The sequence below is a fragment of the Rhinolophus ferrumequinum genome, chromosome 10 (assembly GCF_004115265.2).
Source record: "Rhinolophus ferrumequinum isolate MPI-CBG mRhiFer1 chromosome 10, mRhiFer1_v1.p, whole genome shotgun sequence".
Lineage (NCBI taxonomy): Eukaryota > Metazoa > Chordata > Mammalia > Chiroptera > Rhinolophidae > Rhinolophus > Rhinolophus ferrumequinum.
The window spans coordinates 30,695,555-30,721,742 of record NC_046293.1 but is presented as its reverse complement, the minus strand read 5'-3'; positions in this window follow the sequence as shown (position 1 = coordinate 30,721,742).

The window sequence follows — 26,188 nt, the reverse complement described above, 5'->3', positions numbered from 1 at the left end:
CATTGCATGTTCCATGCCTGCTGCCTCAATGCTCAACTTTCAAGACTCCAGTCTTGTACACATTCCTTATATAGTACAGTAATCCATATACACACATGGGCATTAACAGGATGTCTCAGAATTGACTTGCCTTTTCATATTAACTATTTTTATCAAAATCTTTGCTCTTATTTGAAGTTGCCATACAAGAAGTGAGTTCTTGATATCTGATATCTGGTTTACCTATAAAATCTCTGAATAATATAATAAACTCAAACTTTTTTTTTTTTTGGTGCCAATTTTACTCCTCTTTTGTTTTACTTTTTTCTGTTCTCACATATAGAAAAGAGTCCTTATCACCAACAGGTCACAAAAACCTAGTCTGCTACCATCTTTGCTTGATTGGGAAAGGTAACTCTCAAGGCTCATACATGAACACTGAAGTCTTATTGGGTAATTGAGACCACTAAATAATGAGCTCAGGGAAACTATTAGCTGAATGCATGAATAAAAACATGTCAAGTACATACCTGGGAATGTTAGAGCTCAATCTGCTTAATAGTGTTATAGAACAATGACAATAACTATTTCACCTCAGTCTTATTATATGCCAGGCACTGTGTTGTTTTTATGTTTCCTATAATTAAATCCTTACCAAAATCTTATCAAGCAGATGCTATTACAGATAAATAAACTAATAAATAAATTTTACAAATGGTAAAGTACTTGAAGAAAGTCATATTGTTACTGAGGGAACATTTGAATGCTTAATACATGTCTGTTACATGAAAATCCTGTGTTCTAAACCAGGGTTTTGTGAACTTATTCTGTAAAGGAACAGATAGAAAATATTTTGGATTTTGTGGGCCATAGTGTCTCTGCAACAACTACTCAATATTCTTAATGTACTGCGAAAGCAGCCAGAGACAATAGATAAACAAATGGGCATCCCTGTGTTTCAATAAAACTTATTAAAAAAAAGAAAACAACAACAAACAGGTGAATGACCAATTTTCTCAAGGACTGGCCAGTCTTGGCTGATAGACTGTAGTGTGCAAACCTCTGGTAATGTGTTATATTGTATGGCTTGATTTAAAATTATTTTAGTAGATGACTAAATTCTGTTTTAGAATATAGGGAAATTAAATACAAAATATTTTTTTTGAATATTTTAGTTACACTGATATATAACTTCACCAAAAAGGAATCACTCTCTACTGAGTTATTTTTCTTCAAAATGGGTTAAATTTCACAACCTTTTCCATGCTCAGTCTTACATAATTCATCATAACAAAACCATTGTTCTATATTTATCCTCTTTCTGCCAAGGAGCTCAATCTCTTTTAAAACATTATCTCACTAATCCTGCCTATGACCCTGTGAGGGAGGGAGATGACAAATATTAAAACAATGTTCAGAGTGTTTTAGATTCAATTCAAAAGTTGAAAAAAGCTGAGTGACGAGTGTATGCTGCCCTTATAGTTACCAGTATCCTTAAAACCCACACTTTGAGTCTTTTAGAAGCATGCAGTTCCTCGGCTAGGTGCTTCTGGGAAAAGGGATCCAGCACCAGAAAATCCATTTTCCTAAAATGTCCTTGTATGGAGCTATATTTCCCGCAAGGATTTGGTTTCCATAGAGTTTTTCATCATTTCTTGAGTTATCAAGATGCTCTGTTCTACAAAACAGCTGTTCTCTTTCTATTGGCTGATGACTGTATTTTAGTAGTGGGAAAAGTAATCTAGAAAAGTAAAATATTTGGGGTCTTTATGTCTTGTATACATATATGCATATATATGTCTATATATGTATTCATTATATGTGAGATATATATAAGGATAATATATACAGTATGTGTGTATGTATTACATTCCTATGCCATTAGTAATATAGTGTGTGGTAGTAATTTAAGCATAAAATAAGGCAATAAATTTTACCCTTTTTGGTCATGAGTGATAATCATCATAAATATAAAATTAAAGGATATTCAAATGAAAAATAGTTTTCCTCAATTTCTGCTTTCATCCTGCCATCCCCTTATCCAGCACCTACCTTGTTTCCCCAAAAATAAGACCTAACCGGAAAATAAGCCCAAGTATGATTTTTCAGGATGACATCCCCTGAACACAAGCCCTAATGAGTCTTTTGGAGCAAAAATTAATATAAGACCTGGTCATATTTTCGAGGAAACACGGTATAAGGAATCCATATTATTCTTATGAAATTCAGCTATTTTGACCTGTATTTTGAGTCTTTCAGCACCTCAAACCTGTACCAATAACCACATTTCTCAGACTCCCTGAATTGTTTTTCTATACAGTTTAAGCAAGCCTACCTACTACTGTCCACAGATTATGTATGTATTCATGAAAATGCATATCTGAACATGCAGCTCCTTCCACTGAGAATGCCTTGCTAATGTTTTCCCAACTTTTTATGTTCTTCCTTTGGATAGGAACCTTACTTCAATCTGCTTTTCCCTAGGAAGTCTCTCATGATCAAATCAACTCAAGGCAGGGAACCATTTATTAAAAAATATTTATGCTATGATCATTATATACAAAATACGATGCTAAAATCTTTGAGACTTGTTTTGACAAATTAGTGCCTCCTTAAAGGAGTATAAAGTATAAATAGATAAAGGAGTATACTATATTTATTAGAAATATGAAACACATGAGGTGTGCAAACACACACATGCACACATAAGAATAGCACATGGTAGAAATTTTATATTGCCATGAATAATGTACTGGGCAAGGTTATATGAAGGAGAAATTTCTTTCAGGGTTAGATGAGGAAAAGATTTATGTAGAAGATCTTTGAGGGAGACTACAGTATCTATAGAATTTATACATGTAGAAATAAGTTCCTTGAGGACATGTGTGTTAGGTTATATCACAAAACAATGAATGAATTAGCTTGGATAAAGTATACAGCATATGGAAGAAAGTAGGAAATAATACAGCTGGTTATAGATTATAGAAGATGAAGGTGGTTGCATGTTATTTTGAACATAGGGTTTTGGGCAAAAGAGAGACATAATAGCTGTACTTTGAAAAGATTAATCTAACAATAGAATATAAGATAGGTAAAATAGATCGGAGATGGGAAGATACCAGAGGAGAAAAACTAGCTTAAGTTTTTGCAATAGTCAAAGTGATCACAAGATCCTGACTAGGATAATGGCAATTGAAATGAAGAAGAAATAAATGAAAGCAGATAAAAAAGATTATACAGAAGTAGGATTGAGGCAGTCGGAGAGAAAGGAGATATTAATCAGTCTCATGCTTTTAAAATCATCTCCCAACTGCATAACCTTGTACTGAACTGAACTATGACTCCTATATCCAACTGCCTACCCTGAATATCCACTATACTTAATAGTCATTTCACACTACACATGGCTGTCACCAAGTATACTCTGTCTGCCGTTGCCTTCGGTTCAGTAAATGTTAACTACATTCTGCAGTTGTTGAGAACTAAAATTAGTCTCAACTTTACTCTTTCTCTCATACTGCATATTAGATTTCATAGAGAAATCCTTTTGGCTCTATATTCAATTGAAGTTCAATAGACAGTCACTTCTTACCATCTCCACTGCCACCTCCCTCATTCAAATCACTGTCATATCTATTCCGGATTATCACAATAACTGCTAAATCACTTGTATCTGCCTACTGTCTACTGTCAATCCAGAAGCTAGAACCATTGTATCACAACTCTGCTCAAGCCCCTCTAACGCCCCGTGAATCGGTAGAATAGTGATGTAAAGGCTTGTGGCCAAGAATATGCCTCCTGGTGTCAAGAATAATGTCATTGAAGATGCACTGCTTTCAGGTGAATAAACGAACAAACAAACAAACCTCTGATGGCTTCCCATCTCAATCAGAATAAAATCCAAAGTCCTCACAATAGTCTACAAAGACCTACATAAATTGCTTCCCTTCTATTTCTCAAGTCTCATCTTTTACATCTTTTCCCCCCGCTCTACCTCCTTGCCACTTCTGAACATGTCCCACATGGGTTTTTTGTTTCGTTTTGTTTTTTGAGGACTTTGCTCTTCTCTTTTCCTCTGCCTAGACAATTTTCCCTACATATCCACATATCCACGTATTTTCCTTACATAATCATTTAGATATCTGCTAAAATATCGTCTTATCCAAGAAACCTTCCCTGACTATCCCAAATAAATTGTCACTCTTCGTTATTATTTCCTATTTCCCTTATCTTGTTTAATTTTTTTCCCTTAGCAGTTCTGAAATCATTTATTACGTTTACTTATTTATATGTCCAATGTATGTCTCTCCCATTAGCACATAAGCTCCATGAGACAAAACCTTGTTTGTTTACTGTTAAATTTTTAAGACCTAGAACAGTGCCTAGAACATAGAAACCACTCAAGAAATATCAGTTGGATTAATTAGTGGAAAAATCCAAAGAAACCATAGTGATTTTTTATTAAATTTATTGGCATGACATTGTTTAGTAAAATTATATAGCTTTCAAGTGTTCACTTCTATAATACATCATCTCTATATTGCATTGCATGTTCACCACCCAAAGTCAATTCTCCTTTCATCACCATATATTTAACCCTCTTTACCCTCTTCTCACACCCTTCCCCCACTCAGTCTCTGGTAACCACTAAACTGTTGTCTGTGTCTATGAGTTTTTGTTTGTTTATTTGTTGCATTCAGTTTTATATCTCACATATGAGCGAAATCATATAGTTCTCGACTTTTTCTGTCTGACTCACTTCACTTAGCATGATAATCTCAAGATCCATCCATGTTGTCACAAACAGCAGCATTTAATCTTTCCTTCTGGTGGAACAATATTCCGTTGTATATATGTACCACATCTTGTTTATCCAATGACCTATTAAAGGACGCTTTGGTTGTTTTCATGTCTTGGTCACTGTGAATAATGTTGTGGTTAACATAAGGGTACATATAGCTTTATAAATAAATGTTTTCAGACTTTTGGGGTAGATACCCAGAAGAGGAATCGCTAGGTTGTATGGTAATTCTATTCTTAATTTTTTGAGGAGCCGCTATACTATTTTCCATAGTGGCTGTACAATTTACATTCCAACTGGCAGTGTATGAGGGTTCCGTTTCCTCCACAGGCTCTCCAACACTTGTTATTACTTGTCTTGTTGAAGATAGTCATTTTAACAGGTGTGAGGTGGTATCTCATTGTGGTTTTGAATTGCATTTCGCTAATAGCTAGTGAAATTGAGCATCTTTTCATATATCTGTGGGTCGTTTGCATGTCTTCTTGGGAGAAGTGTCTGTTCAGGTCCTCTGCCTATTTTTTAATTGGAATGTTTGTTTTTTGAAGAATGTTTTTAACCAATTATATTAATCAAGGAAACTTAGAAGAATACATTGGATATATATTGGACATTATACTTTTGAACACTTTGAGTTAAGACCTTACACTATACCATAGATAAATGTGTACAGGTCCCGGGGGACTGAAATGTGGAAGGGTGGTGAAAAGAAGATTATCGTTTGCTAAAGCTTGGCAAAATTTCCAAAGATATGTAGAAAGCAAAACAAATAAATAAACCCCCCAAAATAAGGAAGACTAGCTGCAAAAAAAAGAAGATGATGTGATCAGATAATTAGAAGAGCAAGAAGGACGTTTACATGAAAGCCATGACAAGTTGAAAGAAGAATGGCTTAGTTAGCATCATTCTGTGCTGCATATCAATGGTTTTGAGAATGAAGAGATGATTCTGACTTTTAGAAAAGGAATGATTTGTAATAGGGTGGGAAGAGTACCAAGTTTGCAGGGCTCTGATACGAGTAGATAATGAAGAGTAGATGCACCAGATAAAGATTATAATATGATTTTTTTCATTCTTTCATTCAACAAATGTTATTCAACATATATGAAGTATATAACAATAATAATGGAGTTAGACTCATACATGAAAAATGAATCAGATGAAACTTGACCTTGAAAAACATAATTAAAAACATGAATACCTAATAACGTATCAGGGACTTAGCTTGGCACTAGGGATTCATTGGGAACATGGCTCTTTCTTTAATCATAGATTCATTCATTCGACAAACATTACCATGTGCTAGAAATGTGACGTAGAAGAGACAAAAAATAATCCATGTCTGTGGAGTTTACATTCTCATAATAAAGCAGTCATGTGTATAAAAATGATTAAGATTCAACAAACGTTCTTGAATTATAGCACATAGAAAATGTTATGGGGCATAATAGAGAAAAAAATATTTTTCAAAAGATATTAAGTTTTAAAAATTCCCGTTGGCATTCAAAAATGTAAAAGGAGTATCTAGAATTATGGGAGTAAAATTATTGAAGGAATTTTTATTTATTTATTTATTTGTTTGTTTGTTTGTTTAATGAATGAATGAATGAATGAAATGACCTAAACATACTTGTAAGCCCGAAAATGGACCCAGGGAAAGACAAATCAAAGATAAAAAGAATGAAAATTATAAGTGAAGCGATACAGTCTTTAATCTACATTATCTGAGACTGATATGCTCAGCTTTGAATTTATATGTTCCTAATCAAATTAATAAAATATGATTCTAATGGTATACTAGTGAACTTTAATGTACTTAAAAATTCCTTATTGTGTATCGGCAGCTCTTAACCACATTTTACACACAAATTTTTATGTTTCACATTTTTAATGAGTGGGAATTTTGAGCTATCACATGGGGGCACTGTCTCCCAGACAACAGTTTAGTGTCAATAGTGTCACCATTTTCATTTTTACAACAGTGCTTATGTAATTGTTAGAAATTTTTATACATTTTATCTTTATTCTTTCATAAAAAAATGAATTTACACTAAAATGAAAATAACAATACAAGTAAAAACATGAATAATTCTTACAAATTTAATAAAAGTGACTTAAATAGAGAAAAAATCAACAGAACAAAAGTGGCAATTCGCTAACCTCAATTAGAAACTCTCCAAATTTGGTCCATTATTGGGTATTTAATTATGAGGAATAAGGACAACATTTTGAAATCTATACAAAAAATATTTAAAATATGTGATCGGTTTGTACCTGAAAGGTAGATATTTGGGGAATTTTATAATAACTTTTTAACTTTTTGGGAAAACAATTTTTTCTCTACATGTGAATTTTCTCCTTTGGATATGAAACATTTACAAATGTGTCGAAAATGCAATATGCCTCAACTGAAGGGTTTTCTTTTATTGTATATTAATTGTTGTTTTCAAAGCTAATATTCCAAGGAATGCTGTTTCTTCAAGTTGCAAGTAGGTGTACTATAAAAGTGTTTTACATTCAATTAAGTTCAGAGAGTATTGTGTTATTCCAACTTAAAAAGGATTTTTAATACAAGACTACTCAGAACTTTTACTATACAGATGTACATTCTTATTCTCCAAGAAGAGTGCGTGGTAAACAATTTTCCCCAAACTAATTTGACCAGAGTCTTTCTTTTTTTTGTTTTTTCAAAGCACCTATTGGCATCCACCAGAACTTGTATTTTGCAAAATATGACTTGGAAAATGCTCTTCACTTTAGAAGTCTCCTCATGATTAGAATGATAGTCAACAAAAAGCATTTCATAGATTTAGAGAGAGATGTGATCCTAGAGGTCACATGTGTTACAACCTCTATGCAGAAAATCCTTGCAACAGCACCTCTGGCAGGTGGTCATCCAACTTTTATTTTAATTCTCTATTTCATGATACTGCAGCCTATGTGAATCCTATCTATTAGTAAATTCTTCCATTTATTCAGTCTACATAAGAGTATGACTCATCGGTCCTTATTCTGTTTTGCCCCCTCTCTACATGACAATTCTTCAAATATTTGAAGACAGCTTACATGTCCTCTAATAGATCTTTCTTCTTCCAGATAAGCACTCCCCATTCTTACAAATCTACCACATATAAAGGAGTTATCAGGCTCCCAATTATATCAGCTGTCTTTCTCTATGTGCACTAGAGCCAGACAACTGAACATGATTGCTCGACTCTCTCTACTGAAGATTGGACATTCATTAATGTTAATTCTTATCTGGCTTGTGTATATGTATATGTATATGTATATATGTATGTGTGTATATATATGTATATTTTTGATTGCTATCAAGTTTACTTATGGTTTAAGGAAAGTTAAAATCGAAGCCAAACAAGATTTTCATTCCATTTCTGTACTTACATATTTAACTTTTTGCAGTTAAGTTTTGTGGGTAATCCTTTCTTACTTAGTCAAGAGAATGCCATACTATGGGTTGTCTGGAAATGCAACTTTCTATCCCTCTGCACTGGTCAAATTATTTGTGAGCTGCAAAATGACAGGCATGTACAAGTATTTCTATATCTAATACAGCAGATTCTTGGTGCTAAATTGTTGTTTGCTAAATTTATGCTTGTAAAACAAAATAAGGACATATTATAAATGCATAGATATTTGTATTTTGTGTACACATATACATGTATTTTTTAATTTAAAAAATAAGTGAAGAGATAAACATTTAAGTAACAAGATTTCTATTGTTAAAATCCCCTTATCAAGTTCTAAATTTCAATTTGTTTTCTTTTTCATTCTTGTCCCTACATAACAATAAGACGTCTGATTAATTTAGTACTAGGAGAACAACAGAGTTGTTGGTGGAAGGAGTGGAGTGTTATTTATGAGACTGAAAGGGTAAATAAAAAATATTTACTTTGGATGAGGGACAACATATTTGCAAAAGCTCCAAAGATTTACTCAATATTATATCACTGAATAATTCTTTCTTCTATGTCCTTATACACAGTCCCTTTGTGAAAAAAGGAAAAGAAAAAAGTTAATGAGATTGTGGTGTTTTAGGTGTAGTGCAAAAGCAGTTTAGGTAAACGGGTAGAGAAATTAGTTTTGAAGTGTGGGATAATTGTAGAGGGCCCTGGGCAAAAAACAAAACATAGATGTGCAGGAGTCATAGCACATCTTGTCTTCACTTGTCTTTGTTAGTGCAAGTGAAAAGGTTAATGCCGTTCAGTTCCATCAACACAGAATGAGGAACTGTGCCACCTTTGAAATCTAAAGTTACCCACAGTGCACTGATTTAATTCCTGGGAGAATGGTGCTATTTACAAGTTTTCTCAGGAATATGAATGTCAATTAACCATGTGCTCCTATTTTGGTAAAATCTTTATCTCTCTCTGTCCTTCTCCTTTTTTGTTATTGTTGCTGTTATAGAGAAATTGTTTTTAAAATCATTATTACATTGAAGGATTCAGTTCTTTGAAACTTCCTTTGATTGGAAGAAAAATTGTCAGATGCTCACTGGCCTAAAGCGTTGTGTTCTCTAGGCTCAAAATCATCAAATATTGCAATTTCACCTGTGTCCTTAAAATCTCAAATAATCTTTGGCATTTTCTAGTTTTCTACCCTACGTGTTGCAGCTAGTGATTGCATTATTAGCTTTCAATATTCTAGTATAACATGCCATTTTAAAGTAACAAAATATCAATACATATATATGTGTATGCATGTGCAATGCTTTTCCAGACATTCAGCCATCAAGCAACAGCTTTATTCATCCTTCTTGTGTCAGCTTTGTGTCTCTACACCCTTCCCTCTTGCTGAATATCACCAATTCCATTCTCAAGACGCCTTTCCGTGTACCCTCCTAAACATTTACTACTTCCTGCTACCGCTGTCCTCCTCACCCTCATTTTGTTCCCCTTTTATCATTCAATTAAAGGCTGAGCTCAGACCTAGGGAGAATATCCCCTGATGTTCTTAGGGATGATGGAGAACTCGCACCAGGAATTAGATGGAGGACAGGGTCATCCTCTCTTTTCCAGGTTGATGGTTGTGAAATGTAAACTGCCACAGCTTGAAGCCAGAGGCAGTGGACCTGAACGCTCCACTATAGATGTTCAGCAGGACTTGGACATGGCTAAAGCTCGGTCTGACCAGCAGCAGCAGTGTGACAACTCTGAGGGCATTGTTCAGTAGAGGGGACTGAAGGAAAAATATTCAGTATTGGCTAAAAGTTTATGGTACAAAAATAAAGTATCTTTACCACATATTTGTATATCTTTACATTGTTACTTCAGGCTTTGTAATACAGTTACAATTAAGTTTGCAAACTGATCCTAGAAAAAGTGCTACATACCTCATTGCTGTGTATCACTATGGTCACCTTCGAAGTACTCTCCTTGGGAAACTATGTGCTGACGCCAGTGCCTAGTCCACCCTTCAAAGCAATTTTGGAACTCTTTCTGGAATGGCCATCAGAGCTGTCGTCATATTACCCTTCATGTCCTGAATATCATCAGAATGTCTTCCTTTCAATATTTCCTTTATATCTGGGTAAAGAAAGAAATCATTGCGGGCCAGATCAGGTGAGTAGGGACGGTGTTCCAACAGTTATATGTTTACTGGCTAAAAACTCCCTCACATACAGTGCCGTGTGAGCTGGTGCATTGTCGTGATCCAAAAGCTATGAATTGTTAGTGAAAAGTTCAGGTTGTCTAACTTTTTCATGCAGGCTTTTCAGCACTTCAAAATAGTGAACTTGGTTAACTGTTTATCCAGGTGGTACAAATTCATCATGAATAATCCCTCTGATATCAAAAAAGGTTAGCAACATCGTTGCAACAAGTTTACAAACTTAATTGTCAGACCCTGTGTATGCACACATTTTTAAATTAAAAGTTATGTAAACATTTATTTTCATTGATGTTTTCAATTTTATGAATTTTAAATGTATAAAATACAAATATTCAGTCTGGTATTTCTGTTTTCACATCAATATACAAAAATACCACAATATTGCCTTTTTTCTTTCGATTTGCACCCATAAATATTGAGCGTGTGGTGTGCTCTCTTTGTTCTCAATAAATTCCTTTTTGATTTCCATTCTTCTCATGGTAACAGCCACCTATCTCTTCATCAAATCCTGGTCTCTTGATCTTTCTTGTTGATCTTTCATTCACCAAGCAGTGCTTTGGTTCTTCTTGTCCACCTCTCTGAACAGGTCATTCTGCTTCTCTCCACCAGTTTCTTGCAATTTTCAACTGCAATAATCTAGTTTATAAATTAGCTTATAATCTAATTTAAATGCTATAAACCTGTATCTCTCTTTTTTAGAAGTAATTACTTAATTCAGCTAATTTATTAGGTTTTTTCCTTTGGGAGAATGATGCCCAGAATATAGTTTTTTCTTTCTAAATAGATAAAGAATTCTACAAGGAAGTGATCTCTATATATTACTGGGTGCACAAGCAAGTTTTCTCTATTTTCTTTATACTAAACATGTACGTCATGCCAGCAGAGGCCACAGAAGTGAGCGGGTACATATACCAGATCATGCAACGAGCTGGGTAATTCATCCTCGTATGTCATACCTCACCTCAGACCCACACTAGTGTCACTTACTGAGTGGAGTGACAGGAAAGTTGGGAGATATATGTGTAAACCAGGAAATACCAAATATGGCGAAGATTGCTGTTAAGGTAATGAGGATTATCTTTTCTATCATAAGCAACATACATGAGATGAATGCACATTTAGAGACTAACATGTTCCAGGTACGTTCAAAGTACCATTGACTGCTTACTTGCTTAATGCTAACTATATGTTTTAATATGTTTTGTTAAATAAATTTATTTCCATAATATTGTAAGTATAGGGGTTGGTTTCATGTAACAGGTACGTCCTTGACAGGAGAAAAATGTCCTTGAAAGGCAGTATACCTTGCCAAAATATTAGTAGGTTAGATGTACAGTAAGTCCTCATTTAACATTGTCGATAGACTCTTGGAAACTTACTTTAAACAAAACAGGGTATAACAAAACCATTTTACCGTAGGCCAATTGACATAAACATGAGTTATGTACCTACGGCATACTTCTGTTCATACAAACATTGCCAAACTTCTAAATAAAACTCCAAAATACTTGTAATATTAAACATTAAATATGAGCTATACATACATTTAAGAAACATTAATTTAAAAAAAAGAATAAGAATTATTTTCCAACGCACTTTTTTCAGTTCAGTGTCAAGAGTGGTCGGAGCCTATCCTGGCAGCTTAGGGCACAAGATGGGACCCAAACCTGGACAGGATACTCTTCTCTTGAAGGGTGCATTACATAAACCTGCATTCACCCGGACTGGGAGAGTGTAACACATCAATTCAGCTAATGTGCACATCTTTGGGATGTGAGAGGAAATTGGAGTCTGACAGAAACCCCATACAGACATGGGGGAAACATGCAGACTCCACACAGATAGTGACCTGCTGGGAATATATTTATTTTCCCCTCAGAAATATAATGAAACGACGTTGAATGAAACAACATTATTTGAGGAACTGCTGCAGTCTCAAACAAAGCTATCATTAAAAAAAAAATTGCTAAATGAATTAATCAGTTGTAGCTCTGGGGCTGCAAGTTAGAGGAAATCTCAACAGAACATATTGTTGTAAACATATGTGTGTATAGTTGTGAATGAGAAAAAGAAGAAGTTTGGGAGAGACATTAAATATCATTAGTGCTTTATTTGCTTCTAGAAACAAGAGGCAGCAAGACGAAGACAAGCAAATGCACTTTTCAGGCCCTAAGGCGAACAGCCTCTACCCTTATCCTCTCTGATGGAGATCTCACCAGAATCACCTTCCTCCTTAGTCCCTTCTTTCACATTCTTTAGCTCTGCTGGTTAGTGGTTACTTTAAACTTCCTCACAATCCTCTGAGCTATAGATGACACAGTTAAGTATATATACATACATGTACATATATATATATACATATATATATATATATATATATATATATATATACACACACACACACATACATGCACATATTTCGTGGAAAAGGAGTTGAAGTGGGGTGGAAAGGAAAAGACTAGAGAAGTGGAGGACTGGGGACTGTGGTGAGGTCACTTTTTCATACTTTCACTGTAATTCGCAAATAGAATCTATTTATTCTGAAGTTTGGAAAGACAGAAAATTCCCACTAGGGTTACAATGCCCTGGAGCATTATGTGTACTTTGTAAAAAGAATTCTGATTCAAGTGTGATTGAAAAACCTTGAAAGCCTCTTGCTACTTTAACAATGTGGTAAAAAAATAGTGACTAGGCCTTTAGCAATAGTGTCTTAGAGACTCAGAATTGAAAGGAACAGCCTGGACCTTTATTACTACAAGGAATATTATGTTATTGGAGAAGGAATTGAAGAGTCGCTTTTGATTCTTTTTTCTCAAATAAATTAATAATATACCAGTGAGAATTCACTCCCATTATTCACAAGTTAACACTTAACCACATCATCTTAGTTGTAAAGAGGTAAGATTCAGAGCTCTCTTCCTGGATTCAAATCCTTGCTCCAGTACTCACCAGCCGTATAAACTGGGGCCAATTATATACCTCTCTGGACCTCATTTTCTTCATCTGTATAATGGAGATAATAATAACTACCTCTTATGTCTATCATAAGGATTAAAAAAGTTAAAAACTATTAAGTGTTTTGAATAGGGTCTGGCACAGAATGAAATAATAAATGTTCATCGCAACTTTCTCCATTCATAGATAATGAATGATTAAAAAACATTGTATATCATCTTTCCATAAGATGGGTACAGAATATTTGTTGGTACCAAACTGCCACCTCCAATGTACAACTTCTTTGAACTTCAGTTCATATTTGGGCAAGGCAAGATGGTGGGATGATGGGAACACTCATCTCATAAGTATATTTAGATATATCCACTTATATACATTTTTTGGCTTCCCCGGTATTCATATATATATATATATATATATATATATATATATATATATATATATTTATATTTATATTTATATTTATATTTATATTTATATTTATATTTATATTATTTATTTATATATGTGTGTGTAAGTATATATATGTGTGTGTGTATAATTTATTGGGATGACATTGGGTAGTAAAATTATATAGGTAATACATCATCTGTCTATTGCATTGTGTGTTCACCACCTGGAGTCAGGTCTCCTTCCATCACCATATATTTGACCCCCTTTATCCTCTTCTACCACCCGCCCCTCATCCTTTACCCTCTGGTAACCACTAAACTGGTGTCTGTGTCTATGAGTTTTTGTTTGTTTGTTTGTTTGTCTTGTTCATTTGTTGCTTTCAGTTTTATATCCTACATATCAGTGAAATCATATGGTTCTCGACTTTTCTGTCTGACTTATTTCACTTAGCTTAATAACCTCAAGATCCAAAGTATCTCATCTTTTCTTATGGCTGAGTAATATTCCATGGTATATACCGTGTTTCCCCGAAAATAAGACCTAGCCAGATAATCATCTCTAACGCATCTTTTGGAGCAAAATTAATATAAGACCCGGTTTTATATTATGTTAGATAAGACCCACTCTTATATTATAGTAAAATAAGACTGGGTCTTATAGTAATTTTTGCTCCAAAAGACACATTAGAGCTGATGGTCCGGCTAGGTTTTATTTTCAGGGAAATAGGATATGTACCACATCTTCTTTATCCAATCATCTATTTAAGGAAACTTGGTTGTTTCCATATCTTGGCCACTGTGAATAATGCTGCAGTGGACATAGGGGTACATGTATCTTTACAGATAAATGTTTTTAGATTTTGTGGGTAGTAACCCAGAAGAGGAATTGCAGAGTTGTATCGTAATTCTATTCTTAATTTTTTGAGGAACCTCCATACTCTTTTCCATAGTGGCTGTACCAATTTACATTCCACCAGCAGTGTATGAGGGTTCCTTTTCCTCCACAGCCTCTCCAACACTTGTTATTACTTGTCTTGTTGATAATAGCCATTCTAACAGGTGTGAGGTAGTATTTCATTGTGGTTTTGAATTGCATTCCCCTAATAACTAGTGAAGTTGAACATTTTTTTGTATATCTATTGGCCATTTGTATGTCTTCTTAGAAGTGTCTATTCAGGTCCTCTGCCCATTTTTTAATTGGATTGTTTGGGGGTTTTTGTTGTTGTTGTTGAGTTGTAAGAGGTCTTTCTATATTTTATGTATTAGCCCCTTTTGAGAGCTGTTGTTTTCAAATATCTTCTCCCATTTGGTTGGTTGCCTCTTTGTTTTGTTGATGGTTTCTTTTGCCATGCAAAAGCTTTTTACTTTGATATAGTTCCATTCATATATTGTTGCTTTTACTTCCCTGGCCTTTGAAGTCAAATTCATAAAATCCTCTCTGAACCCAAGGTCCATAAGTTTAGTACCTATGCTTTCTTCTGTGTAACTTATTGCTTCAGGCCTTATATTTAGGTCTTTCATCCATTTTGAAATAATTTTGGGATATGGTGACAGATAGCAGTTTAGTTTCATTGTTTTGCATGTGGCTTTCAAATTTCCCAGCAGTATTTATTGAATAGGCTGTCTTTTCTCCATTGTATGTTTTTGGCTCCTTTGTCAAAAATTACCTGTCCATATTTATGTAGGTTTATTTCTGGGTCCTCAATTCTATTCCATTGGTCTGTGTGTCTGTTTTTCTGCCAGTACCATGCTGTTTTGATTATTGTTACTTCGTATACAAATGGAAGTCAGGGAGTGTGATACATCCAGCCTTGTTCTTTTTCTCTCAGGATTGCTTTGGCTATTTGGGGTCTTTTGTGATTCCATACAAATATGATTTCTTTTGTTCTGTTTCTTTAAAAAATGCCATTGAGATTTTGATGGGGATTGCATGAAATCTGTATATTGCTTTGGGTAATATGGCCATTTCAACTCTGTTGATACTTCCAATCCATCAACACAGAATATCTTTCCATTTCTTTGTGTCTTCTTCAGTTTCCTTTAGTAATGTCTTATAGTTTTAAGTGTGGTCCTCCACATCCTTGGTTAAGTTTAGTCCTACGTATTTTATTCTTTTTGTTGAATTGCAAACAGAATTTTTTTTCATTACTTTTTCTGAAATTTCATTGTTAGTATATAGGAATGAAATGGATTTTTGTATACCGGTTTTGTATCCTGCAACTTTACTGTATTTGCTTATTGTTTCTAATAGTTTTTTAGTGGGGCATTTAGAGTTTTCTATATAAAGAATCATGTCATTTGCAAAAAGTGACAATTTGACTTCCTCATTCCCAATCTGGATGCCTTTTATTTCTTTCTCTTGCCTGATTGCACTGGCTAAGACTTCAATACTATGTTGAATACCAATGGTGATAGGGCGCATCCCTGTCTTGTTCCTTATAGTAGAGAGAAAGCTTTCAATTTTTCACCACTGAGTATGATATTGGCTGAGGATTTGTTGTATATGGCCTTTATCATGTGAGGAACTTTCCTTCTATACTCATTTTATTAAGAGTTTTAATCATAAATGAATGTTGTATCTTGTCAAATGTACCATTTTTCTTAACAGTTCTATTATTTCCAACTATCTTCAAATATGACACCTTTAACCCACATCTTTTCACATGGATGTATTTTGTTTTATTTTGAAAGATCTGGAACTCCAGATGGTACAACTTGAATTTTAAGATAAATATAGAGTGAATGGAATGTTCTTAGCTTTAATTTATTTTAGTCTAAATGATGTATGGTTACTGCTAAGAGATTTTGGAGACTTTACACTAATTGTAGAGAAAAATCTTTCTGCATGTTTGCTTTATCGAGATCTGATCCCAGTCTAATTACAAAGTCATGTAATTTGTTGTTGGACAAAGGATTTCAATTTAGTCAAGTGCAGACACCCATCACCATGACTTTAATTTCTCTGGACCATATTGCTCTAGCTTGAGTCCTAAATGCAATGCTGGACTCCTGGAAGCAAATGAAATAAATATTGCTGTGTCATTCTCTCACCAGACCACTTAGAGTACCCACACACTGAATATTTACTAGAACAAAAAGAAAGTACTATCACCAACTTTCCATCCCTCATAAGTATATTTTAAATATTAAATATATAATTATTTTCTTCCAGATTATTTCAACATTTTTAATTTTCCTTCATCAGATTTTAATACATTTTAAAAATTATTGTACATACAAGTTCACATTTATGTTGATTATGTGCATAGGGCCTAACTCCCTTAGGTAAGTATAGTCCTTTTAAGAAGTACTAAAGTTTAAGAAACTGGCATCACAGATATGGCACTTATATAATATGAATAGTCCTTAATATAACTTGAACATATACAGGAACAGAAGCAGAGCAAGTATAGTATGTCATGGAAGGAAGGACTACATCAATTCTGGAAGAATAGAGAGAAAAAGATATTTTTTTATAAATGTCAGGTGTGCTTGAAGAAAGGTTGACAGACTCTGGGCAACAAGGAAAGAAAAGTGAAGACTATCAGTAAACAAACTTTAGCAGATAATTCTTAGCCTGCACTCTTAAAATTCCAAAACATTCAATTTGCCAACATGCCAGGTAACACAGATGTTAATTATAGATTTTAAAGACTTTAACAGCAGCAAAAATGTATAGTTATTAATATATACCTCATTACCTGCCTAAAGTGATACAAAGAACAATGCAAAATCAGGACAAAAAAAACTTCCTTTCTTGAACTAGGTTGCCAATCTTTATGTGAGCCAAGCTTCTTGAAAAAGTAAAGAATATTTCTTGGTTTGCCTTTTATATTTTCATGACATGTCCTTCTGCAAAATAAAATCTTCTCCCAGACTCTATTGAAACTTTTCACTCTAAGGTAACTAATGATCACTTTTTGCAAAATCAAGTCAGTTTTCTTTCTTTTTTTTGCACTTGTTTTTCTTTATTCATACTTACTAAAGCTCTTTAATGCATTCAACACAGTTAACCTTGAAAATCCCATTACTTTATTTCCATAACAATCCTCTTTCTTGTTTTCCAACATTTCTGGCATCTCTGATCATTTTGTCCTGCTTTCTTCATGGATTCTACTTTTCCTAACCCAATGACAAATTGATCTTCTCCCTCTACATACTTTCCTTAAGTAACTTATCCACAGTGATGGCATATATCCTCCTATACATTGAGGACCTCAGTTATGTAGATCAGGGGATCAGCAAACTATGGCCTATAGGCTGACTTTGTCTTGACAATTATTTTTTAAAGATTTTTATTAAAACATAGCTAACATACAATATTAGCTTCAGGGGTACATCATAGTTATTCAACAGTACCCACCTAGCATTATACATAGTTATTACAATATTGTTTATTACATTCCTTATGCTAAAGGAGTGATCACCATGATAAGTCCAGCAACCATCTGACACTGCACCACGTTATCACAATATTATTGACTATATTTCCTATATTGTATATTACATCCCCAAGAAGTATTTGTTTTATACTTGGAACTTTGAACCTCTTATTCCCCTTTACCTTCCCCTCCTTTTTATTTTTCAATTACCGTTGATATTCAATATTACTTTATGTTAATTTCAGGCGTACAGGATAGTGGGTAGACATTTATATAATTTACAAAGTGATCCTCCTGACTAGTACCCACCTGGCACTAAATATGTTTATTACTATAGTATTGATTATACGCCCTATGTTTTGCATCCCCATGACTATTTTATAACCACCAATTTGTATTTCTTAATACCTTTACTTTTTTCACCTGCCCCCAACCCTCCCCATTCATCACTCCAATAAATCTAGTACTCCAATGACACCATACATAATTATTACAATAGTATTGACTATATTCCGTGTGCTATACCCTACATCCCATCACTACTGTGTAGCAACCAATTTGGACTTCTTAATCCCTTAACCTCTTTCACCCACACCCAAACCCCCCCCCCATGTGGCAATCATCAAAATGTTCTCTGTATCTATGAGTTTGTTTCTGTTTTATTTATTTGTTTTCTAAGTTCTTTAGATTCCACTTATAAGTGAAATCACATGACGTTTGTCTTTTGTTGTCTGATTTATTACACTAAACACAATACCCTCTGGCTCTATCCATGTTGCCACAGATGGCAAGATTATATTCTTTTTTACAGCTGAGCAATATTCCATTGTATATATGTATCACCTCTTCTTTATCCATTCATCCATTCAGGGACACCCAGGTTGCCTTCTTATCTTAGCTATTGTAAATAATTTTGCAATGAATATTGCATGTCTCCTTGAAGTAGCATTTTGGGTGGGATGACTGGGTCCTACTTTGTCTCTTGTCTTTGTTTTAATGTCTGTTTTTTTGTCTTGTACAATTATTGCTATCCTAGGTTTTTGTTTGTTTGTTTGTGTCCATTTTTATGAAGTATATTTTTCTATCACTTTACTTTCAGTCTGTGTCTTTTGATGAGAAGTGAGTCTCTTGTAGGCAACATAGGTAAGGGTCTTGTTTTCTTATCCATTCAGCCACCCTATTTTTTGATTGGAACATTTAACCCATTTACATTGAAAGTAATTGTTGATAGGTATGCAGTTACTGCCATTTTATTATTCATTTTATTATTCATATATATATTCATCTTAAAGAAGTCCCTCTAAGATTCCTTGTAATACTGGTTTGGTGGTGATGAACTTCTTTACCTTTTTTTGTCTGAGAAGCTTTTTCTCTTCAATTCTAAATTATAGCTTTGCTGGGTAGAATAATTTTGGTTGTAGGTCCTTGCTTTTCATCACTTTGAATATTTCCGGCCAATCCCTTCTGGCCTGCAAAGTTTTTGTTAAGAAAGCAGCTGACAGTCTTATGGGAGCTCCCTTGTAGGTAAATAATGACTTTTTTCATGCTGCCTTGAAAATTCTTTGTCTTTAAACTTTGGCATTTTAATTATGATATGTCTTAGTATTGGCCTCAGGACAGGACCAGCTGCAGGTCAAGTTCAGCTTCAGCCTGTGTCCCATTCTGGGCCACATGGCAGGAGCCACAAAGCAATCCACAGATGTCCGTCACCTGTGCTAAGCTTGGAAGTGCCTCAAGAGGCCAAACCAACAACCAAGGCTGGCTGCCGCTGATGCTGGGCTTTGGGCTGCTCAGCCAGAGGTACAGGACACACTCAAGCCAGATGCTGCTTGTCTGGGTTTTGCAGCCATTGAGAGACCCTAGGCAGCATGAACCTAAGCAAGCAGTTTGTAGGAAAAAGCCACTAGAAGAAGCATGGGTGTGCCCAGAAGTTGGGTAGGGCAGGGTCGCAGAATCCCTAGGGTGTGGTGAATAAGCTTAATCAGATATCGTAGTCACCTGTGTCTGCATGTCAGAAAGGGGGAGGGCTTGACAAAGAAACAATGACCTCCATCAGCTCCTCTGTCTGGGAGAAAGCTGCTCCTCCAACCATGGTCCTGAAGCCAGAAAACTCAGTTATCTCCTGTATGTCCCTGTTGCCTCTCCAGCTTCTGCCCCAGCACTGGAGCTCAGAGCCAGTTATTCTGTTGGTAAGTCTGTGTGTGGGCCCTTTAAGAGGAGCATCTGGGAATCCAGTATATCTTGGTCTCACTCAGCCACAATCTCCACTGTTTTTCACAACCAGAAATTATGGGGACTTCTCTCCCTGGCACTGATACCCTGGGCCGGGGAGCCTGGTGTGGCACTGGGACTCCTTGCTCCTTTGGCAGGGGTACCTTTGCAGCCAAGATATCGCTCCCAAATTTTAACGGTCACACGTGGTGTACGACCAGCCCGTTTTACATCTCTGCCACTCCCACCAATCTCAAGGTGGCTTCTTCTGTATATCGTTAGTTGTAGGGCTTCGGTTCAACAAGATTTCAGGTGACTGTTAATGATGGCTGTTTTGTAGTTTCATTGTAATTTTGATGTGGCCGTAAAAGAATGTAAGCACGGTGTTTACCTATTCTACCATCTTGACCAGAACTGTTGCCACTTGTTTTTGTAGATAGTTTCAGTGAAACACAACCATGCCTATTTGTTTTGTCTATGGCTGCTTTCATACTACAAAGGCAAGGTTGAACAGTTGCGACCAAGACCATGCAGTCTTCAATGATGAAAATACTGTTTGATCCTTTACACTAAAAAAAAAAAAAAAAAAAAGTCAACATCTGATCTAGTCTTTAAGATGAAACTTTCAGTCTAGCCTGTACAAAAACTAGAATGAAAGAATCAGCAATATATTTTTGGAAAATCGCAAGCATTCTCTAAGGTTGGGATGATGGTTGGTTGGGCTATTTGCAAAAATGTAAGCTGAAAAGAAAATTTAAGCCTGGATGTGAAAGTTTGTTGGTTTTGTTTTTTAACTTTATGCTTGAGTGATTAAACTTCATAATAAACATAATGAGAAGCCTAATTTCCAAACAAGAGAGGAACATATGATTGACATTTCTAAAAGGTATTTATAATGACAGGTTAGAGTGTAAGCACATGACAATGAGGAAAAAACCTTGTTACAGACAAAATTTAGGAGTCCATTGCAAAAAAAATCTAGTAAGAGAAGTTACTGGCTTAAACTAAGTCAGTGTCAGTAGGAGAAGATAGGAGGAGTCAGATTCAAGAGATAATTCTGAGATAAGTCTACAGGACTTGTGGTCGGCTTAGCTGAAACTGGGTGGGTCTGGAGAAGAGGAAGATGGGTAGAGGGCAAATATGACAGGTCTCGAAAAGCTAACACAGCAGGCTGTTGTGCTATTAACCATGAAATTAACTGTCCACATAAAGAGGAAAGGGTTTTAGGGAGCAAGAGAGGATGATTGTTTGGAGCTATGTTAAACTTGAAATGCCTTTGAGACACTGTCTAGGCGACAATTAGAAATTTTAAAGTGGAACATATGGTAGAAACAAGAATAAGGAAACACATCTACAATTTGAAAAATATTATATAATGAACATGAGGACAAACTTATACAACCACTAGATTGTCCCTGTTTCTGAAAGGCTGGCTTAAGTATTTCTTTTCAAAATAAAATACATATTCTTAACAGATCCTCTGTCAAAATGCTAAGCTGTTGTAAGAGTAACATATTAAATATTGATTCACACCAATATGTTATCTTGAATTATTCTACTGATGGACTTTAGTTATTTAAAGAAGGCTTTAAAAACACTGGATCTAGGTTACAGAGTATGATACATTTTAAAAAGTCAGAAACACAAGGTATTATCAGGCAATGCGAATATGGTAGTACATCAAAACAGAGAGGTGGGGTGAGGTCAAGGTAAGGGCAAAAGGAGCAGAAAAATAGGGAAGAAAGTCTAGGAATAAGTGGAGGTGGAAAGTAAAGAAGGGCAGTGCCAACCGATTTCCCAGTTTGGAACAGTTTTCTGAATGTACCAAGTGTCCTCCTGGCTTTTGTTTTGTTTTTGTTTTAATCATTACTCCCTTTTAAAAAGTCTTAGAATGACAGTATACCATACATTTGAGTTTCAATTAAACATTCAAAAATTGAAAAGCATACAGCTAAATTCTCTTAATTATTCTTTCAGTTTTATGACTAAAATATTTTTAAAAAGGATTTTTAAGGAAAAAGTTCTTTGGTAGCTTTAAATAATGCAGAAGGCTCTCCAAACATTGCCTATAATACACAATTCATTGCATTTTAGCTCCTTACAAATGCTTTAAAATCCCATCTATCCTAGCTATTTTTTTCTTAATAACTTTTTCTATATGTGCATTTTCTTCAGCCCTTAAAAGATTAGGGAAAGGTTTAGATAGTAACTATTTGATTGCGTCAGTCTATGTTTCCTGAATCCCTGGCTGATATTTTAATGCTCAAATTGTAAGGCAACACTCTATGCGATTGCATTTTAAAAAAATTTATTACTACCCTCCAGGCCTTAAAGTGCTTTCATCATTGGCATGACTAGAAATATAATATTGATATAAATAAGCATATATTTGACCCCTACTGAGGTTACTACATTGAAGGGTGGAAGAGGAAAATACTAAAGAAAAGAAATGTTATAAAGGAGAAAAATAGACAAATACTAATTATGATAAAAATTCTTTTATTTTCAATTTTACCTCCTCATTGCTTTGTATACCAATTACTTACTATTCCTATTTATCGGTAGAGATTTATTAAAATCTGACTCTGATTCACTGCATTTAAATTTATGAAAAATCTGTGACTAAGTGTGTGTGTGTGTGTGTGTGTGTGTGTATTTGTGTATATATATATACATATTTATATTGTACACATATACGTATAAAAGTATGTGTGTGCATGTACGAGTATATTTGTATTTGTTCAGTTGTCCAGAGGCAAGAAAGAAAACTATCCAGAAAACTGTCCAGAGGCAAGAAAGATTAGCAACATAACTTATGATCATACCAAATTTTGTTCTTATTGGTAAAGTATTACTTATAAAAATATATAAAAACAGTATATTTTAACTACTTTGCAATAATATTTTTTGGTGCTAATGGTAACTTTAATGCATTCCAGGAGACTGAAATGCCTTTCAAATCATTAAAGATTATATGTTATAATTATGCTACCTTATTTTAGTGAAACGAAGGAGTAGTTTTTTGTTTGTTTGTTTTCTTAGATTCTAACATCTTTTATATCAAAGAGTGTGTTGCAATTGACTGGATTAACTAGCAGCATTATTTCCTTAGTGATACATAAAATAATATTGTCTCTAACAGTAATGCTGCCAGATTCAATAGAATCCAGTATTAGTATATTTCATTTCTTTGGAAATAGAGAAAACTATGCAGTATAGTAACAATTAACACAATATCCCTGTTTTATTATCAATAAAGAGGAGTTGATTCGGTATGATGTTTTTCATCTAAGTTTATATAAACCTTGCAAGAACCATTTAAGCTACTTATTTCAAAAGATTTTTCTAAGCAGTAGTCATGTTATATATCATTGGATAAAATGTAAGGACAGGTCAGGTGAGTAACATGTCATCTAAACTCATTAACCACGTGACCAGCAAAGCTGTTCAGGCAGTTTTGAATCAGTCCTAACTACCACACATCCACACATTTTTGTGTTTTCTTTTTTGTTTTCTGGTTCTCTTAAGATACCATGTGGCTTTACAGAGGTTTTTCTTTGGTCCTTTGAGTTTTCTCTGCTTACACTGCCAGTGGTAAACGTGGTAAGAGAACAATAAGACCACAGGTAGCTGGTCTCATCTTATTTAAAATGAGGATGCCATCTAATTCTATCCATAAGTATATACTGTAGATCAGTTTTCTAGGCTTTTGAGTAATGTTTCCTCCTCGGCTATTAGGGTTTTCTCAATGTATTACAACTTACTTTTTGGTGGAATCATTTTGATCTCTATTAGAAACTTAGAAATATGTATGGCATCATCTTGAGAACTGCTAAGGGAGATAGGGAAGGAAATTTGTTGCATTATTCACTGATGACTGCAACTTGAAAAGAACAAATGAGGCATTATGCTGTGTCATCTGTATATATTATGTGAGGGACCATAAAATTATTATGACTCAGATGGCCCTCAGGTAAAATTTGTGAGTGGATTTAGCTAAAAAGAGCTTGAACTAAATAATTTCAAACTGATGAAATAAAAAAAAAAGAAAAATCAAGGTTTTATTTCTACCTTTAGAAAATGTAATTCCACAAAGAACTTAAACATTTTTGCTTATAAGTCACATTGTCGAAATTCCATAGAAAAATAAATGCACAGCTAATATATTAGAGTTCTATTAAGCAGAAAGAAATAAATATGAAAAGATGGCATATCCAAAATTAGGTCTTAAATAACTAAAATTTTCTTTGCAAAATTAGATTGTACTTTTTAAGGAAATATATGCCGTATATTATAAAAATATTTATTTTGTAATAAAATTACATATTAAATCTTAGAAATTTATATTGGGTTGTCAGTGCAACTTCTCTTTAAGTGAAAATTAATTCACCTTTAGATTCAGTCTTACCCGCTGAAAACAGTGTTACTATTATATCCGAACAGGCATGCACACTCATTCCAGGCCAGTAGCAAAGTATGTAAAACTGGAAACAGCAGGGCAGCAGTCTACCTGTTATGTGATATTAAAAGTAACACTTCTTCTGTGTGTATTTTAAAAATAAAATTTGATGGATAGTAGAGAAACATTTAGGAGATTTAACTCAAGAATAATTGGCAGAAAGCACTGAGGTGGTGAAGGAACCGAGGCAAACCGAGGTGAGGTGGCAGAGTCCTGGTAAGCACTGGGTAACTCCTGAGTTTCTAACAAAGTGCCTATGGATCAGCTTATCCTGAATCGTTGGCGTGCATGGAACACACACATGTGTTTGTAATGTCTGCATTTGCAGGATGACTTTAATTTTGCAATACGTTTTACACATAGACAAGCTCTTGAGAACACTCAAAATCTATGCTAATCAAAGACTACGTGGCTGCTTCAGCTTGAGCAAAGCATCACCCTTAGAAGGGCTCCCTACGCTGTGCTTTGCTTTTCCGCTTAGCGTCTTCCCCTCAACAAAGTGGTGAGAGTTCAGCTGACAACAGGGTAAACAGATTATTGTGTTATTGCTGGCTGATTGCCGGAGTTATTTTGGAGCTTCATAATTCATTTAAAGAGATTTTTGACATTTATGAAATGACTTCTATAATCAACTGACAGTGCAATATCCTATAATTGTTCAATTAAAAATGACTACTAGTGCAGTCATTTATTAGTAGAATCAGATAATTGTCTTGCCACTAAAGAGTACTTCTCACTTTGCACATCAAATGAAAATGTGTGAATATAAATCTGTGACACAGAAGCCAAAGTCCAGGGGATTTTCAAGTGCATATGTAATTATTACAGACCTCTGAAGTAAATATGGTTTAATGTGATAATCTTAAACGGATTGTGTGTGAAACTTACAAAATACTTTTCTGTATAAACCAGAGCATCTGTCAGAATGGATAGGAGTTCATTTCCGACCCATATGAAGTTCATGATATTCTTTTCAACACGTAGTTTAACATGTGTTCTTAGAACACAGGACAGCGTGCATTTCCCTTAATTCTCATTTATCTTATTTTTTCTCCCCGCAGATGAAACAGATTACCAAGGTAAAGAACCAGGAATGGTTGCATTGATAAATCAGTTTCAGATGGAATACTACCCTATTGGGTTTAGCATTCAGAAGCCCTGACTTCCAGATGCATACACAGATAGGAATGCGGATCCACAAAAACAGAAACGTTTTCACACACATACACACACACCCACAACACAACTTCAAATACTGCATTTCTCTGAAAACACTTTGACTCACATTACCACGAACCATATGTTAAGCTAAATCATAAATCAGTCTTTGATTAAATAATTAAAAAAAAATAAAATAAAACCTTCACCACATTGAAAACAGAAA